Raw genomic sequence first — 16,242 nt, 5'->3', positions numbered from 1 at the left:
ATTATGTAGTTTAGAAAACAGGAGATGAAGTGAAAGAGGAAGATCAGGGACCTGGGATGCATTAATATTCTACCAGCGTCAAAGATATTTCCCTCGAGGGGCTCCTACAGGCCACACTGTTATTACAGTGCCTATCCATTATCTTGTGCTGTACTTGGTATTAAGACAATAATGGAGAGAATAGGATTATGTGCAGATGATAGGAAATGTGAAGGCAATTCAGCAAGATAGGAAATGAATGGAGACATGATTCTTTCATCGAAGCTGGGGATGGTTTAGCATAGGGTAAGGGAGAAGATAAATGAAGTAAAATGAAATCTTTACAGGTTAGCTGGAGTAAAATGAGTGTTTACATAGAATCCGATGAGTTTAGCCTTTTTGATACAGAATATCGCAGCATCTTTCTTTAATGCACCAGTGTATATCCCTTCAGAGGTCTGGTTTGATCTGAAAACTTACTCGATACACATGGGGAAATGACCAGTGTTAATTTGATAGGGATGGCCTTATGTAGCAGATAACCCTTTAATTCACTCCAAGAAAGGGAAAATTCTGCACACTACTCCAGATTTCTGCATTTCAACTACAGGCTAGAAAAAGCGTGTCCTTCCGGCTAAACAAACAGACAGAAAATAAATCCAAAAAAAAGCAATAAAGAAGGATTGAGCATAACTAAGTGAAACAGTGATCCCACATTGAAATACTCACATTCTGCTTTACTATTGCACACCTTTTAGTTCCACAAGCAAGAGCCTGTGGCTGACAGCAAGTAACAAAGGCTAATAATTTTAGGAGGCCAGCAGTGCATTATGATAGTGATAAACAAAGACAGGACCAGATTGTGTCATTTACAGACATTTCTCTGGCTTATGTCTGTCGTATTTTTTTAATTAGGATAAACCACACACATGCATTTGCGATAACAGCATAATGCCAAAAGAGATCACTTTTGCTCCCTGAAGTACAACTATAATTTTATTCTTTTTAAGCAGCGCTTGAAGGCTTTCCTTCGGTTAGGTTAAAACCCGACAAAGTAGATCAGCAGCATGATGCATCCAAACGAAAGCAGACATCAAAGAGGCATGAGGCAAGGCATGAAGCAGCTCTATCGCAAACCTTGCGGCACACACACTGCCCTTGTACTGTATGGTGGGAATGGCAAGTTTGAGTGCAGCAATTAACACACACATCACAGAACTGAAATGCTGCCCTGCACGCTCCAAGTCAAAACGAGGATCCTCACTAACATACTGCCCGGTGATGAAATATGCCCGTACCCATAGCAGAATGCTCCCTGCACAGAAAAACCGCACAGCTACTGCCCACCGCAGACGCTTCCTCGCAGGCCTGGCCGGCACCAGCACAGCTCCATGCTGCTCTCTGCTGCTGTCTCTCCCTCACCGCCTCCACATCCCCACACTTTCCTACTCCTCCCTTTGTCACGGGCCCTGCTGTTTGTCCATCATGGCTTAAATATTGGCTTGTCTTGGCCCACTCTGCTGGTTAAGCCACGTGATGTATTGATCCCAGCTGCTATTTCTGCTCCATACCTGATCTTCCCAGCTCTGCGGCAGTCCCTACCAGCGACCGCCGCCTGCCAGCCACCGCCGCCTGCCAGCCACCGACTTTTACACCCAGCCTGATCGTGCAGCAAGGCTTTCCTCTGCTCTCCACAAACACCCCCACCCTTCTGAGGACTCTGTCACGACAAGGTCTTTCTTCATCTGAGAGGTTTCCTGTATTTAAAATTTGCAAGGCCAGACCATGAGCAGATGAAAATTACGCCCCAGAAGTGCATGCCTGTACGTGGCACTGCCTGCGCTACGTTAGCCACTACCTGGGAAATGGCAGAACACTTAGCTTTAAAAAAAGCTGATTCCTGAGCTTTTAATTACACCCTGCACTACTTCATAGCACACTCTACAAGGGGGCAAAGCCATCTGTACAGTGATGATTGAACGAGGTGCTTGTGACAGCCCCCGCGCAGGTAGTGTCAGGGCTCAGGGAGAAAAGTGCATCTCAGAGCAGAAGCAGAAACTCCAGCAGCCCAGTAAAATTCGAGCACACCTGATGCAAGGCCCAGCTCCCCAGTTCAGCCGGACTGGGGCAATGTCCTGGTTGTGCCCCCCTGCCAGCTGCAGCCAGACCTGGCACTGAACCTGCTCGAGCCTTCTGGTCCCAGCAGTGCAGAAAGCCAGGTAGGGAGCTGCTGTGCAGACCCCGGCAGGAGGGAGGCTGGAAAGTGTCAAGTTTCAGTACTGATACACAGTACCCCCCATAGCAAGGAGCTGAGACAGCAAAACTGCCCAGCTCTGAACCAGGGGGTCATCTTGTACCAATGACACCTTCCTTTACATTTTTTTCTCTTTCCTTGCGATCAGTAGGTGTGAAATTCAGCCTCTCCACACCTGTCTTTCACCCCACAGTTCAACAGGGCCAGCATGAGCAAAGGCACACAGCGCCAGCTGAATGCAGAGCATCCTCACTGCAGCTGGGAGTGAGGACAAGGTTTCCCCAGTGCCCTAAATCAGCTTTTCTCATCAGCTTTTCTCATCAGCTTCAGGTGACAAGAAGCATTTCTGTGAGAAGTGTGAATCAGCAAACTTGGGGAATTAGGAACATACTCCTGAATTTTACATAACAGACATGAATGTGGGGAGATGTTAAACAGCAGCAGAGCTAGGTGTCAGGATTGCCCCTTGCACAGGAAGGTGGGGACTGTGCTGCACTGCTGGGGGCTCTCTGCTGACCCTCTTGCATCTGGCAGCACCAAATACTCCAAAGATATTGTTAGAAAACCCACAAAGAAAACCATCCACCAAAGAGTAACAGTCCAAACTACCTCGTGTGACTTGAGGAATAGTGTTTATAACCATGTTTTAATGCTTCTTAACATAATGAACACTTACTTATATAAATGTCAAATTACGTTTTGAATTAACTGAGTCTAGACTGTCCCATAACAACACATGGGGGCAATGAGAGATAACGATGCATTGTATCCTTTTACTTGTCACCTTTTAATCTTATGCAGTGTTACTAGCCTTTATATTACCAGAAAGAGTTAACAAGAATGGCCAATTTAATTAATCTGCTCTACTTACTTTGTACACTGCTGTTTCTTTCTCAGCTGAGCGCAGGCTGACTACTCACTTGCGCTAAGAATTACAAGTGAGTGAAGCAAGTATCTCCATGAGTCATAAACTTTACCAATCTCTTACATCAATATCTCTTGTCAGAAATTAAAGGCAACCAGTTCATTAAGCCACTTTCAAAAAATACGGATGGATTAAGCACTTTCCAAACCACCAGTTTCAGTATGATAAGGTCTGACTGCTTTGAATGACCCAAAAGGTTGCCCTAGCATGGGGTCCAACCCACTGATTTGTTTTCCTGCATTGTATTTTATTGTCTGGTTTAAGAAACTGCTTAGGGATTTTTCACCTGCCAAGGCTGACTAGCTAGAAATAGTCAATGCAATTTATGTAAGGGGAAAACTGCCACAAGTATTTCCACCCATAGGCTAAGAGCTGTGCAAATGATACCACAGCCAACTTCCCATGAGCAAATCATGCCCACAAACACAGATATGGCAGGTGCCCCATGCCCTGCAATAAATGCAAATGCAAAGCCACACTTCTCATAAATGGCGACCTTGGGGAGAGTCATGGGCATGGCCCTGCTCTAATCCTCTCTGCCACCGACTGCCTGCAGGTGACACACTGGGGTAAGCACTAGGCACCAGCAACTGCATGAACTGTCTCCATCCCCCCATATGACTCTGGCCTCCCTGGGGCATGGCTGGTACTGCCACAGTGAGACTCCTGCCCCAACTGGCATTGGGGTTCCTGCCTCCGAACAGGACTCCGATGCCCCTTGTAGCCTCCCACTAAAACATGGCCAAAGCTCTCAAGTTATTCCCTGCTGGGACTTCTGGATGTGCAGGCAGGACAGGGTCATTCAAACCAGCGTCAGACTGGAAAATCTTGGGAATCCTTCTGCTTCCATTCTCAAGTCCAATGCATATTCAAATTGGGTGGAATGGGGTCAGAGAAGTAGTTAAATGATTAAATCCATAATCCAATGGCTACAGTTTGCTGCTACAAGGAAACTCCAGGCTTGACGAGGTTGCTTGCTTGCTTGCTGCCCCCAAGGAACACATATGGAGGCTAGAGAGCCAAGGTTTACGGGGAGAAGTAATGAACTTTTTAAGACCAGCTACTAGAGTTGGGGGAAAAAAATACACAGGCAAATAAGCCATTCTTTAAGTCTGAAAAAGACTGCAAACTGCAGTAAAAGCATGTGGTAAAGATATGCTCTGGGCTGAAGTTATTATATTATCAATTAGATTATATGAGAGGAAAGGACAACTAGCACCTCTGGAGCAGCAAGTGGCCCCAGCATGGGGAGCCATACAAGGTCACTCACTCCCATGGGACAACAATGAGAGAAACAAAGATAGTTGGACAGGAGTGAAAAGTTAGCAGGAGGGGAATGAAAATTACAAAATGTCATAAACCAACCCCTCTCTGTTGGGTTCCTACTCTTTAGTATCTCCTAGAACAAGGAATTTTCATTTGCAGGTTTTCTCTTCAGTCTGTTTTGTAAATCTGCTTTGCAAATCAGAATGTCATAACAGACAGTTTTTCTGAAAAAATGTTCATCCTGTGATAATGGTGTTTCTGTACCTCCTTGATTGCCTGAAGGAATTAATTTTGGTGTATAGGGCTCATTGAGTCTCACTCACACCGTTTCCACAGACCCATCTTGTGCCCTGGGTAAAGCCTACCACAATACTGGTACCTATGTGCAGGATGCCTACACTGTGGAAAAATAAACTGGACTACAAAAAGACTACACAGTATCACTACATAAATAAAAGTTTTGTGCTTATCACGAAAATATCAAAATAATGAATAGAAAGCCTTTTTTTTTTTTTGGCTTAGCATTCATGGATTGAATCGGTGAGAAATAATTTACTTATGATCTGCAGATTAGCTTTTTTATCTTTTCTGCTTTACCTAATCCATGCAAAATCATTGTGGACACCACCACAAAGAAGTCCAAAATATCTTTTAGTCTGTAATCCTGTTTATGGAAGATGAATGTCCCATTTTACTCTCCTCCATTCCAAAGCAGAAATACATTAAGTACACTTCTTGCCATTTCTAAACAGAAAGAGCCCAGAATACCTCTGTGAATGTGAAAGAATTGCTAAAATACTAACTACTACATATCTCAGCAAACTGTGCCTACCCTGGTTACCAGCTTTCTGCACCTCGACCTCTGGAGGAAGAGTAAAAATGTTTGGAAACACATAGAATAGCCAAGAAAATTGTCTTGAATTACAGAAACTTTACCAAGTCTAACCTAAGGTAAGGATTCAACCTTGTTTTGTTTGATGTGGTGAACATTAAATGTCACCTTCCTGCTGACCCCAGTGACTTCCAGCTCAGACCCATCACCTCATTAAGATGATTCTAGCATTTCCGTGCTTCCAGCTGCTATGGGCAGAGCTGTCCATAACGAATGACCACTACCTGTGCCCAGCTCCCTTAGCCATAAGACACTTTCAAAGAGAATTACAGACTGCATTTATTAAAGCAGCTAACAAGGACAACAAAGAAAGCAAAACAGCAAGACAGAGCACACTCTACCAGAAACATTTTGCATCTGCTAGCATCTGGTTCACAGATAGCAAAGTGTTAGTTGTTAGTCTGATACACCTGAACTGACACTCCCACTTGTTTTAATTTCTCCTCTAATTGTAAGGAGTTGTTGGGTGCAATGTGCCCTATCTAGCTGCACCCTGAGAGCCTCTTACAGTGAGAGCCATCTCCTTTCACAGCAAGCACCAAGGATGCTGGTGGCTCACAGACCTGCCTAGGCTCTGGGCTGGAGATAGCTGGGGCACTAGTACCTCTGTTCTCCACTCTCTTAATTGTTTAAGGCCCAATCACCTCTGCCCATCAAAAGACTTTAAAGGCAGTGTTACTGAAGATCTAAAATCAGGCTGTGTTTTGGTTGACATCACTTACCCTCCTCTGAAAGACAACGTTTTCCTTGGCAAGTGATAAGCACTACCTCCCACATTCTACTGTAGATGCTGCTAATTAAACTACAGTGAAATTCAGATAATTAGCAACCTTTTCTAACATGGCAGGTTACTTACTCTAAACCTTTTTCCAGATGAAATGGTATTGAAGACTTTTTTTAAAATTTTCTATTTTCCATGTTCTCAGAATTACTTTCTGTTCTAATAGGAAGAAAACAACAAAACAACAAAACAGAGCAAATCATATAGGATCCTGAAAGCAGGGCAAGCATTCATCACCAGTGTGCATCACCACATTTGCATTGTTTGACCATGTGAATACTGCAAAGAGTATGCTCAATCTCTCTAGCAAAGACAGTCCCTCAGATTATAATGATATAGCATTTTATTCCATTTTAAAATCAAAAGTAGATTTGGAAAACCAATTCAATGCCCGTATACCTTTGGTGGACGCTCTTTTTAACTTTCAGCAATGTATTACGTTACCAATGTTTGGTATGCAGTGAATTGTCTAATACTTAAGCACACATTGCTGATGTTTCTGTAAAAGGAGATTTGTTTATATTTAGGATTAATATAAGGATGGCATAGTTGCTGGGGTGGAGGCATGCCTATCCTGTAGGAAATACTGCACATCTACCAAATCCTTCCCTTGCTCTGCTGGCTGAAACCCCTGCCCACACACACATCACACATGTAAGGGGACTGTCCCACCTGCCCTCTCACTCCAAAATATTTATGCTATTGTTCAAAACAGTGACAATAGAGAATACAAAAACCTCTATTCCCTTTTTCTTCTGACTTGCGGCCACAACTATCCACTCCATCCCCTTCCTGTCACTCTCTGCCATGTTCAGCATGGTTGCTGAAAAGGATGCAAGCGGGGCCGGGTTGCCAAAGATGCTCTGCTGAGGGACCACTGCTGACCCTCACTCATTACACTGCAAATTCATCTGGGAACTGGGAGACACGGTTGCAGCTTTTGCCTTCTGCTGCCTACAGCCTTTGAGCACCCCTAATTACTATTTGTCAGCTGTTCTCCCCCTTCTACACACCTCTAATCACACTTCTCCCTCATCAAGCTGGGAGCTCTGCAGGGGTTAACCCTGAAAAATTTTACAGTAAAGGCAGCTTTTATTGTAGTGGCAATTACAGAAAGAGAAAAAGCAATTTAGTCTTTTATGTGGCTCACAGTTTCATTAATGCCATACACTTTTAGCCGACTTGAGTTGTTATGTATTAACTCAAAAAGGCATGGTACACAAACACTGCTAAAATAAAAAACAACATAAGACAGGGCAAACTTTAACTCCTCAAATACAAGTTTAATGCGACAAATACCAATAATGCTTTTATATAACAGCTTTATTAGTGCCCTCAGCTTCAGGCCAAAGTCACTATGAAGTAAACTGCTCAAACAAGACTACAGAAACAAGAAAAAAAGTTTTAAACAATCTGCAAAGAATTCCTTACTCCTCTTGTGGTGTACTGGGGAATTCTGCTCCTAGCGCTTGCTGCAGCTCCCGTCATGTGACAACAAGAGAAGCTTAGATAAAAGGCAACATGCTGCAGCAGTAGTGGTTACATAGCAGTGTAAATCTTTCAGTGCTACCTACACAGCCCATGCTTCCCCTCTGCTGGGAACAGCAACCAGGAAAACAGCAGTCACTTCAGCATTTCTCATGCAACCACTATTTCTGAATATCGGCCTCCTCCTTCCTAGCTTTCTAGTAAGGGATTTCTTTAGTCACAGAGAGGAAAAGTCCACTGTACTCAGCCTTTCTGGAGCATCCTGCACTAACAGCCCATGGAGACTCACTAGCCTAACATCATCTAAGCATAACTCTGCTTTTTTTTTTGCTGAACACTAACACCTGTTATGGAAGGCCAAGAAGTGGCTGTGGGGCTTCCTGATCACAGCAGCTTCACAGAGCTATCAATGGCAGCCTGAGATAGCTGGTACCTACCATCCAGGAGGCAAGTATCATGCTGATGACAACTTCCATTCCATTTGCCTTGGTGGCCAGTTGAATCAGCCAAGCGGCAACAAGGACTCTGCCTTGGGACAGCCCTGGTGGTTGGTGGTGCTCCAATTTGTTCAGAAGTAGACTTCCATAATCTTGGTTTCTGCTGACATTGTGCAGCATTGCATGCCTCCAGCACTATCTTGTCCTGTTGGTCATTACCAGTTGTTTGGCATTAAAAACATCATTCCCTCAAAGAATACTGTGCCAAAGTCAGGCTGGAAAAAGGTCTAGTCAGTGTTTCCTCCTCCCTTTCTTCCAATCATGTATAGATCGAAGCTTTCCAGAGAAGTTGAGAGATGTTTCCAGCATTCTGCTAATATTATAACCATGTTAGGCAAAGTTCCTCCAAAGTGATTAGTATCATTTTACCTTTGGCCTGCAAAAAAGCACAGAGGACAGGCTGAACTAAGAGTAATCACAGGAATTATTTTTGTTGAGCCTTGGCCCCAAAATTCCAGAATTTGGAACTGTGTGTGAAGAGTCACTGGCGTTGCAGTGCCCAGCATGCAAGCAGATGCCAAGCACTTATACTGATGCTTTCCAAGTATTTGTGCAGTCACAAATAAAGAATTAACTTTATTACCCTGTGGGATCAGGATGTATATGTACAACTTACAAAGCAGTTCTCACTTATCACTTACCATGGTTACATAAAACCTGTATCAGATTAAGGACATGACTACATGACTATGCTTTGAAAAAAGCTTGTACCATTTATCTATGTCTATGGGTTTTTCTACAAAAGATCATTCAGGAAAGTTAAGATAAATCAACTAAACCCATGATGATAATGCGTGTAAGTTAAAATGCATTAAATTCCCGCGTGGATATACTCACTGAGAGGTAAAGTGGTCTGACTTTACTGTAAAAGAGGATTAAGCTACCATGAACTAAGGCTGTTTTCCTTTTGAATTAGATCATCCACAGAGGAGCTTGAAGCACTCCAGGTTTGGTGCACTCGGTTCACGTTTCCTTTGTCTGAGTTTTTCCTACAATTGGAACAAGCCTTGGTTAAACAAAAATTCCCCCTACTGTATTTCTGGCTGATATTAAATCACATTACCAGTTTACTTGGTTTACGGATGTCCTGTAAAAAACAGCTAAAGCTGTTTTGCAAATAGCAGAACCAGAGCCATCCCTTTGTACTGCAGAGAAAAATGACAGCAGCAGCTGCAGAGACTGGGACACCTGACAGGATCACCGACTTCACTGCTCATGCTAAACTATTGCTAATGTTGAAAAGCAAACAAACAAAGAAACAAAACTTGAATTGTGTTACATCCCATCTGAAAACATCTCCTTAGACATGAAAAGACAAACAAACAAGGCAGTCTTGTGGGACAAGGTTGTGATGGAAAGCATCTGGCAACTTTTTCCTCTAGAAGCCTGAGCTGGACAGGCATAGCCCTGGAGTACCTCTTGTCACTGAACAGAGGATACTTTTTTAGAGGTTAAATAAGATGCACTCTGAAATTTACCCATCCCAGGCTCACGGATGAAATACTAACTAATGAACAAGAAAGAGCAAACACTTTCTCGTCCGATACTGACTCAGGTGTTAGTTTATCCGAATACTAAATTTTACTCTTGACTAAAAAGAAATTGATATAATTCACGTTCCTGAGTATTAGCAGGTAATTGAGATGTGGCAAATAGAAATGCGAAGAAAATAAAGAAAAAGCATATTAAACAAATATTCCTTTTAATTGCTAAAAAGCAGTTTGACTTAAATGTGCCAGGGAACAGAGAGCACTAACTACGATACAGAAAAAAGCAACTCGTTTTTACAACATTGTCTTCATCCAGTTTTCTCCACAGCAGATATAGGTATATATCTGTAATACAGATTTTGCGCTAACCTATCTATTGCTATTCCCTACAGATCTGAGCTACTAACATTGACAGTGGGAAAATTTAAGAGAACTCTAACGTAGACAGATATTGTGCTTCTGTACTTCATTTTTTATTATTTGTTATTCCTCGACCTTCCCAAAAAGAACAAGAAAGGATCTGCCTACCCAAACAGGGCAGTAGCTGCCAGGCCCACTGCTGGCCTCACACCTGCAATCCAGATGTCAGCTACGGTAGCAGCTCTGAGCGCCCAGTGCAGAGGCGGCAGCTCTGCTGCCAGTGGTCCTGCAGGAGAGCTCTAGAAGCTGCTGTTGCTTTGACTCCAAGTGGGTTACAATTGCCTCCATCATGCATCACCGAACAACCAGTGTCAAGACTAGGTTCATGTAGACTAGAGTTTTACACCACTTCACAAATGAAAACTTGGGATAGTTTCTCTGATCTCCATGATGGTAGTGATCTACATCAGGTTAAAGAAGAGCCAGGTCTGAGAAGAGAGACTGGCATGAATGAATGCAAAAACAATTAAACTGGAAGCAAAAGACTATGTATTGTTCGTGAACTAGGGAATATGCTACCCTCACACGTGTTAGTAGAATGTTTTAAAAATTGCTCAATCACCCCCTACAAAAAAACAGGAAATTCAGATCGGTTTTTTTACAGGTCTCTCCCTCATCAATGTACAAGCTACCCCAGAAAGAGCACCCCTACAACTCTCACAAATATAAGACCTTTCATACTAGCTTATAACACAAGTTTTTACTTGCTTTTTACACCCAGTGTGCTGGAATTGCAGTTTCCACTGCATTGTGTTAAATCATTACTTTATTATTTATAACTTAAAGATTTATTTAAGACCTAGCTGAAAAATTCCCTGTGCAAGGAGTTTGGAAAGCAAACTCTGTCAGCCTGAAAATCCCAGCTCTGTCACCCTGCGCTTCTATCTGACCTGGCTTGAACATCCTTCCATGCCCACAGAGACCCTCTACGTCCCACCACCCCGTAGCCAGGTATCCCGAGGGACAGTGCAAGAGCTCTGCCTGTAAGGGGGATGGCTTCTTCTCCAGGCTGCTGGGGACACTGCAAGCCACAGGGGTTCCCATGCCCTTTGATCCATCTCTCTCACTGGTTGCTGGGATATGCTATCAATGGGGCCAAGCTAAGATGTTCAGCCTCAACCACCAAATGTACACATGCCAGGTACTTCTGTCTGGTGCAGCTTGAATCTTCTGCATCACAGAGAAACATTACTTGAGGGCATCTGTGGCTGCAAGGGAGCAGTCATGCAATGCATATTTCTCCTGCAAAATTTTCTTCAGCGTCTGCACTGCTCTATGATTATCTGAATGCCATTCAATCTAACTCTAACTTGAGTTGCCTAACTATATTTGCATGTATATTGTAAGCATTATACTAAATGAGATGGGACTGCCTGTGTAATCATGCCATGACTTTCCCTTAGGGAAACCTGGTAAAATTATGTTCCATTACATTTGTAAAGTACTACCCATTAAAAGCAGGAATAAAATTTTTATGTTCATGTGAAACAAAGCAGAAAAGATTCTCCACCCTTTAACTTGTATCAATTTTTATACAAAAGAAGCATTTTCCAGGCAAGCAGGGATTCTGAATTTGACTTCAGTATTATGCGCTTTTGGCTTTGATTGTTTGACAGTTAAGTCTGTTTCCAAAATCCTCTTTTTTTCTTAATTTAATATTATGAAACAGCACAGAACAAAAACAGTTCATGTGCCTTGAAGAGGATAGACAGCAGCTTTGGAAAAGTCTTCTTTGGTGAATTTTTCTTATTTATTATTGTCCATGCCATGAAAAACTGTTTCTACTGTGCTATTCAGTGTCCTTTCCTCTTGCTGCTGGTCAATTCATTGTTTTAATTCCTTGATGCTCCGGCAAACTTTCAAGTATGTCATGGGAGAATTTTAAAAATGAAACATTCATTTAGAAGTCACACAGTGATGATATATATACAGAGAGAGCTTCAATTTAAACCATTATTGCATACCATCCTTTTCCTTTTGTAATAATCCATTAAATGCTTTCAAGTATGGAGAAGGAATAGCAACCTGTAGATCTGAATGGAGCCCAGATGACCTATAAAATACATCCTGCCTCGCTGCCTGACTTGTTCCAGCTCTCATCTCTAATGGTTGCTATTGTTATTCTACCATCCAACCACACGCATCAATTATACGTTCTTCTGGGTCATGAATCCATTTTCTTCGGCGACATTTTTGTCGTAATGCATGATGCTTTTTCTTCAACCTGTGAACAAAGTTGAAGGTCTCAATATTAAAAAAAGATATTACTTTTTCTTAAACTGTGTTGATAACTGGAAAACAACTTCATGAAAATCAGATGATACAGCTTTTGAACTATTTAGAAGTGTGTGTTTAGACAATATATTGTATCTTTATTACACCAAATGTATTAGGCAGTACTTTCTGTTGTAGGTGAACATTTTTTTTGTTATATTGGTGCCTGGCAGCACAGCTATAATTAAATGTCCTTTGCCTTCTCTATTTTATGACACTTACAATTCAGTCACCTTAACTGGACTTTCCTTAGCCATATAAGTGTTGGCTTAAGAAGTAAAACCTTTTTTCTGTGAAACAAACTCAAAAACTACACTATGGACTATCTCAGTGACTTTTTTAGAGTCTTTGACTTCTGCTTGCCTTTTTTTAAATGATCATGATGACAAAAGCTTCAGATAATTCTATTTGAAGTAAGTCTAAGACAGCTCTCCAAATTAAATTTTTTGCAGATACTATTCTCATAAACAAAGTGCTTATTATTACATTTCCAAATGGGTAGTCATTTCACTTTCCTGGTGACAAAATAAGTTAAATAGTTTGGGGCAGGTAATACAACACTCCCAAGGGATTCTCACACATCACATATATACTTAAAATATTTCTGTGGTTGAAAAGTTAAAGTACAGGTTTTAAAACTCAAGAAAGTGAGAAAATTCAGGGTAATGCTCCTGAAGCCTCCTCAGCAGGACATGATGCCCAGGCCTCAGCTTTGCCCAGCCACAGGAGTTCATGGGACCCCAGCAGCAGCCAGCATCATCAGCAGGACCTTGCCAGTACTCCCCGGGGGCTGGAGGAACATATCTAATGCAGGATCACTCACTGGAGCACAGACAACCTGCCTCAAGGAGATTGCTTCCAGCTGCAGGATGCTTACACCAGAGATGCCATCTGAAGAGCCCAATGCCAGGTTCAAGACCAAGTCAGTGGAACAACCCCCTGCAGCAAAACTGTTGTATTTTCATCATTTGCAAGCCCTAGTCTCAGCAGCCTTCCCAGCACAGAGGTGGGTTTGCTGGCTACAAGATCAAGCTCTGCTCCTACAGGCACATAGCACACTGCAACAAAAACATGGTATATTTAAGTGATGCAAACTGACCTAATGAAAATGGATACTTGAGACAGTCAGCAAATCTTGTAGCTGGCTAAGTAACTCCACAACCAAGAGCACTGTGAAAACAACCATTCATTGGCAGACAGACTACAGAGAACCAAAAATTACTTTGTGTTTGTATATGTACACACATAAGTGTTCACATTCATACAAATACACATTCAAATACACACACATACCAGTGGGCACAAACCTGAACAGAGACCTGCTGGCTTTTCTCCTGCCATTTCCTCCATCCATCAGCAGCTTTCTCAGGATGGTGTTGTGGTCAGAGGCTTGTGCACACTTGTCAGAGCAGGCTCTGCTCTGTCCCAGTCTGGTCCAGGTGCATCGTCCTCCTATGCCCAGTCCCTGCTGCCATCTTCATCCGGCAGGTCCAGCTAAATTGCCATGCACAAAGCAGCTCTTCCTTCGGAGACCCATGACCAGGGGAGTGGCATCATCAGGCAAATGCTTTAAAAAATATTTTCATGTTCTCTTCTCTCCTTTCTGGGCGTTGAAAAAAATTCATTTTAGAAGGTGGCTTAGAAAACCTTGTCCTTTTCAAGCCTACATAGGCATGGGATGCATTATCTTGACTCACTTGTCTTCTTGTCCTGGCTCCTCCTTCCCCTGATAGGATCAGCCAAAGTAGTCACATGTCTCTAAGGACATCAATGTACAGAGTTTGCAAAGGGTTTTACACCATGTTCGAACACCTACAGTTTTCAGGACAAGCCAATGCTCAGCATTCAGCACCTGCATTTTCCATTCTGCAGACTTCAAGCAAGGGTCTTCAGGTGTTGGGGGAGACAAGAAAGGGTGGTGGTGAACCCAATTTGAGGCACTTCATCACCACACCATGAGGACTACGTTAATTCCCAGTCTCCCACCCCTTCCACCCAATCCGCATCTTCACTCACCATTCATCAAGCACATTTTTAAAGAAAACCCTGGTTTTACCCATGTGAGGACAGAGGTAGCCTTACAGGACAGCTGAAGTTGGAGGGGTGGCCATAGCTCTGCACTCCTGCATTTCACCTGGTCACCAGCTTCGGGCCTTTAAAGCAGCCAGTGGGAACCATTTAGCTGAATCATATGCAGATGTATGAAAACTGAGGGATAAATATTATTTTAACATTGAGGTTTCTGGTTGGCTGGTCGGTTTGTTTGTTTGCGGAGGCAAGGGGGTGTGTTAAGTTTAACTTTATTATAACTAAGCCTATATAAATGCAAATACTGTTTCCGTAGATATAATTTCATAAAGAAAAACTACCCACAATCTTTAGCAGTGAAATTCAAGTGGCAACTGTGACAAGCAAAGAAAAATGAATGCAGTTAACTTCAGCCATCCCTGCTCATCTGAAAGCTTGTGTCAGTTCCTAAATAAGCTTTTCATTTTCCTATTCAGTCTGCTGATCTTTGTTGATTTACAGCATGAATGAGCATGGCACATTGCAACTTGTAGAGTGTATTTTTTCTAAATAATAAAACATTTATTGCAGACCCATCAAGCCTGCTAGTAGCTTTGAATTATTATTGCAAAGAAGTGCCATGTTAACAACTCATTTACATTGTTGCAGAAGACTCTGCATTAACACTACACCTAATTTAATCCCATTCAGGAGAGAGGACTCCCCAAAATATATCTAGAGCTGATAAACTACAACTTGATGCTATTTTTCTAATCGACCATTTCCCAAGATAAGGCTGCCTTCATCAAGTCCATCCCACCCCTCACCTTCCACAGTGTGCTGATGGCAACTGAGCAAAGTGTTTCTACCTGGTCTTCTCCTCCTCAGCAAGCCCCAGCCTCAGGTCCTTCCTCTGGTGAAACAAGAAGGAGAAAGTATATTTAGTGGAGAGCTGCAAAGATCTTGTTGCTTTGGAAAGGAAAGAATTTGTTGGGCAGAGAGTGAGGTCAGTATTTTGATGGCTGTTTGAGGGGTGTGACCTACAGCTTCAGCGTTGGTCTGGAGTGGGTAACAGCTGCCCCGCTGAGGAGGCACAAGAAGCACAAGCTGCCTGCAGAAGCATCAGTGTTGGAGCTCATGTGTTTTGGCAGCTGCTGTGCGTGGAAGGAGCTCCTGATTGAAGGAGCTCCCTCCCAGGCAGGGCAATGACTAACACTGCCACTCAGCCCTGCTGCATGGTCCCAGAGAGAAAGGGAATATCACAGGAAGAAGCTTCTGCTGGAGCACTCACATGTTTTAGGTGGTAAAATAACAATCATTATTATTAACAAATGAGAAAAAAAAAATCCACCAGGAAACACATAATTCTCCAAGTACCAATCAGAAATGACCCTGTCCTTGCATATGTTCCTAAAATTGGTTAAATGGTACTACAAAGCCTGTATTAGCCATAAATAAAAATAGATCAGCAAAACGTTCCTTCTCATAAAGTAAGATTAACAATGGGGATTTTAAAATTATATGTAATGCTTGAGGAGTGATCCAAAATACCAGTCATTTAACTGTGAGGATAACTCTGATGACTTATACAGAGGAGCCTGCCTGGAGCAGAGTGACTTGATTTTTAATTGGGTAAAACAAACTCGTATGGAAGCAAAAAGCATCATTTATAAATGCAATGTAAGACAACACCCAATTGATGTCCCCGTTTTCTCTCTCACAAAATATGGGTTCAGGTTTATAATCCAAGCCTATGGCATTAATATACAGAGGCAAGAGGTTTCTTCTCAGTCATGCTCTTCCATTATAGGTCTGTCAACCCACACAGCTTTGGTGTCAACTTTAACATCACAGGTCCTCAGCTGCTTCAAAATCTTAAGAGTGAATGTTATTAAGCACTCACCACTAGATTAGCGTCTCCTTAGTCAGACACCATAGTCAGTGTCACTCTTCCTTCTAACAGGATCCC

The sequence above is a fragment of the Haliaeetus albicilla genome, chromosome 8 (genome assembly GCF_947461875.1).
Source record: "Haliaeetus albicilla chromosome 8, bHalAlb1.1, whole genome shotgun sequence".
NCBI classification, from domain to species: domain Eukaryota; kingdom Metazoa; phylum Chordata; class Aves; order Accipitriformes; family Accipitridae; genus Haliaeetus; species Haliaeetus albicilla.
The sequence above is the reverse complement of the archived record's forward strand: the minus strand, read 5'-3'. Positions refer to the sequence as shown.